The following is a 4,354-nucleotide window of genomic DNA, read 5'->3' on the forward strand; positions in this document are numbered from 1 at the left end:
TTTCCCCATTTGACAACTTGTACAAATTTGTGAGGAAGTTTGTTTTGACTCAAGAGTAATAAACTTTTTATTACAAAGAAAGTCTAAAATTCTTGAGTTGGGATGTCCAAGCCTTTGATACCATTGCTCCTTATTTGTAGATCGAAATCTAGAAGAGTAAAAACTCTCTTTATTTTGAGAACTGGAAGTAGAATAAAAAAATGTATAGGCCTCTTTGATTCTTGCTTGTTGCCACTGTCTTCTGAGTTATCCTATCCTTTAGCACAAAACTATGTCCATTAAACTCAAATTGTAGAGGATAAGTAGTAGTTAACTTGCTAAGAGACAATAAATTCTTCTTGATTTCAGGAACTACTAGCCCATCTTTTAACAAAATCTGAGAATTAGGAGACCCAACCAAAGCCTGTCCAACATGAGTGATTGGTAATACCTTTCCATTTCCTACCATTATTCCATCATGGCCTTGATATGGAGTTAGGGAATGGAGAATACCTTCATTGGAAGTCATGTGATCAGTAGCCCCAGTGTCAGGATGCCAGGAAGAGGTCTCTTGAGGTTCCTCTAGTTTGACTGCTACAAAACTTTGAGGGAGACTGTCATGGGTAAAAGAATGATTAAACCTTTCAAAACACCTCAAGGTAGTGTGGTTCCTTTTGTTACAAATTTGATAGACAATGTCTTGTCTGTTTGTAGATTTGCTATGAGATAGGGAGGCACGATGATTGTTGCTATAATTTTGAGTGGGAGGGGTATGTGATTTGGAACCAATAGATGATCCTTGCACAAAACCACGACCTTTGGATGTGAAAGAACCAGAGTTGGCATTGGATTTCTTGTGTTTAGATTGCTTCTGGCCATAGAAAACCATAGAGGAATTATTAACATCAGTTTTGTACCTGTCTGTGTAGCTCTCTAATAGAGTTACAACTTCTGAGTAGGCAGGGACTGAAGGCCTAAGCATAGTAGCAGTAAAGACTTCAAATTCTTTACCAAGTCCATTAAGCAGCCACCATGACTTCTTATGTTCTGCTACAGGCTTGGCAATAGCAGCAAGTTCATCACACACAGTTTTGAATTTTCTAAGATATTTATCTAAGGAGTCAAATCCTTTGGTGATGGAGGTAATTACGTCTTTGCTTAAGAGCAAGACTTCTATTAGAGGAAACTCGTGCAAAGGCATGAACCAGAGCATGCCACACTTCTGAGGCAGTGTTCAGGCCAACAACAATGCCTAACACTTCCTCAAACAAGGTGGTTGTAAGCCAACCTTTAACCAATCGATTAGACCTGCGCCACTTGGAATACAGTGGGTTAGGCTGAGAAGGATTACCTTGGAGACATTGAGAGAGAGGTTCAATGTCACCTATTATGAATCCTTGAAGATCATAACTTTCCAAAATGTTTAACATTTGAGTTTTCCAAAGCAGAAAATTGCTGGAAGTTAGTTTAAGATAAACATAGTTGGACACATTTTGTGAGACAGGATAAGGATAAGGGTCAGAGGAAGATGAAATATGTGAGGACTCAGAATTCTCCATTAGGGAAGGGAAAAAAAAAAAACACAACTCTATGTCAACCCGTATAGGCTCTTGATACCATATAAATGTTTTGAGAAACACTATCTCACGAGTTTAGATAGAGAGTGTGATTGCATTCATATATATATATATATATATATATATATCAATATACACTCTGGTGTCTATCTATGGAAAGAAAAAATAAAAGGAAAGATTTCTATACAAAAACTATACAGCTAGCAGAGAACTTAATACACGTGATTTACTCCTATAAATACACATTAGTTGACTAGAGAGAATTGCTGAGAATATTCCTGAGTGTTGCCGTGATCATGAGCTAATATCCTTGATTGATACACAACAGATTGTTTTGATTTCATTCCTAATAAAGTGCCCTGCCTCTCTATCCAAAAATAGAAGTTAATCAAGTCCTAGCTCCATGATTTACTCCCTTTCTCTTCTGCTTCCTACGTTCCCAGCTTAGTCCCCCTAACAGCAAGCCTTTTCTTTCTTCATCCAAACTTTTTCAAATAAAACAATCAGCCTCCAAAATGAAAAATAATGAAGTCCCCCTATCCGTAAAAGCCCTTTAGTCTGCAAGTCTAAAGTTGAACGTCACCTTTTTCCTACTGGTCAAACTTGCCTTCCGCGTGTTAGTCAACCTCAGATCAGAACAGCTGCTCTGCTACATCTTACGTCTAGAATGAAACTTTCTTTGTCTCCCATATAGCCTTATGTTTCCACTCATTGCGTCTACTTTTTGGTTATTTTGAAAACAATACGTGGTGCTTGCTTTTGTTCTTCCAAATCAAATGTGATGACCCGCTTTTAAGTGTATTTTCGCTTAAATGGTTGTTTTTATTTTAATTAATATATCAGTTATTTATTTTAATTTAATTTCGTTTTAAAAATTGGGTTTTAATTTAATTTAATTTATTTGATGTTGTGTTTTATTTCTTTAAGTTGTTTTGTGGTTTTAATCTTTTTCGGCGGTTTGTTTCGTTTTCCCGGAGTGAGGTTTGGACCTCATCTCTTTTCACATCTTTTCCTTTTTTTCTCTTTTCCTTTTTTCTTTTTCCCTTCTTTTCTTTTTCCTTTCTTTTTCTTTTTCTTCTTTTTCTTTTTTTTCTTTCTTTCTCTCTCCCCGATCCGGACCCCCCCGAGCTCTCTCTCTCTCCTCCCTCTCCCTCACGCCGGCGTCCTCTTCTCCAGCCCCTACCGCCGCCGTCCGGCCACCGTTCGGCCTCCCACCGGTCCCATTCTCTTCCTCTCCCTCCGGTGCACCACCCCTCCAAAGCCCACCCCCAACCGGTCGGCCGTTTGGCCGGAAAAGCTCCAAGAAGGGCGCACGGATTTTGCTCCGATCCGCCGCCGTCGCTCCACCTCCGGCCACCATTTCTTCACCACTTCATCACCGACTCCTTGCCGTCCTAACCCACCCATTTCCGGCCTCCAACGACCACCGGAACAGCTCCTACGAGCTTAGTTTCCGTTTTGGGTAATCCGGCCATTTCCGGCCATTCCGCCGCCACCCACGGCCGTTCGCCACTTCCAATAGCTTCACAACCATCCCTAGACCATTCCCTATCAATCTCGTGTCCTAGTTTGTCCCCGTTCAAAAGTGGGTTTTTCAAACCCACGGCCACAGTGAATTTTCACTGTGACGTTGCTGTTTTTCCGCCGTTTGCAACGCCGCTTGTTTTCTAAAATTGCTGTATAGCGCTGTAAGTATTTTCCAAACCCTATTTTCAGATTTTAATATATATTGCTCATTCAATTATTTACTGTTGTTGGTTGTTGATTCCGGACTGAGTCCGAGAAGTTTCGGGGGTCGGATGGATGGAGGACGGAGTTGTCTGTTTAATTGTTTTATGTTGTTTGATTATTTTATTATGCATTGTTGTGGCATTACATGGTGCATGCACGTGTGTTTGTGGAATTGTGTGAAAAGCCTGTGTATTGGCGTGAGTGGTTTTACGGGTGCGTGTGTATCACGAGCCCAAGCCGGGATGAGTTATTATCTCGGTGGAGCTCCTCTGGTCACTCGGGAGCGGAATAAACTGAGTGATGTCCCCTGAGTTGTCGAGAGAGATGACGGGAGCGGGGCTAGGGGATGCTTGGCTACGAACGCGCCGGGCGCGGAACCGGGCATCGCCCTACTCACCGACTCCGTGGCCCTTCGCTGGCGAGGGCTAGAGGATGCTTGGCTACGCACGCGCGGGGCGCGGAACTGGGCATCGCTCGTTAGGTGTCACATGCGTGGTGGTACTCTACGGTGTGACACTGGAGCTAGGGTGTGCGGATGACCCCTAGGGGAGGTCATGGTGCATACGGTTAAAATTGGATAATGGTTTGTGAGGCCAAATGGGACTTTTGGCGTGGGCCAGATGGACTTTTGGCGAGATATTGGGCTGGATGGACTTCTGGCGAGATATTGGGCCAAATGTGACTTTTGGCGTGTTTTTCGGAAAGGATGTGTTTTTGGGCCAAAAGGGTTTTTGGCGTGTGTGGAAAACTGGTGTTTTTGGGCTTTGGGCATTGGGCATGGTTCATGTATCTTGTTTGAGTTTTATGTGTTTTTATCTGGTAGTGTTTGGGTTTTACTTACCTGCGGTATCATTCGTGGTTCCGTAGCTTTTGGTGCAGAGTTAGAGGACGATGAGGAGGAGGCTGAGCCAGAGGATGCGGCTCCGCCGGGTTGTTGATGCTATCTTTTTATTTGTTAAAACTGTATTTGTGTTTTGTAATATTTTATCTATGTATGTTTTAAACAGCTTGTATTACGTTAAGAAAAATTCTGGTACTTAGTTATGACTTTCGTATCCGCTGTGTGT

Source organism: Carya illinoinensis, chromosome 7 (assembly GCF_018687715.1).
Source record: "Carya illinoinensis cultivar Pawnee chromosome 7, C.illinoinensisPawnee_v1, whole genome shotgun sequence".
Classification (NCBI taxonomy): domain Eukaryota; kingdom Viridiplantae; phylum Streptophyta; class Magnoliopsida; order Fagales; family Juglandaceae; genus Carya; species Carya illinoinensis.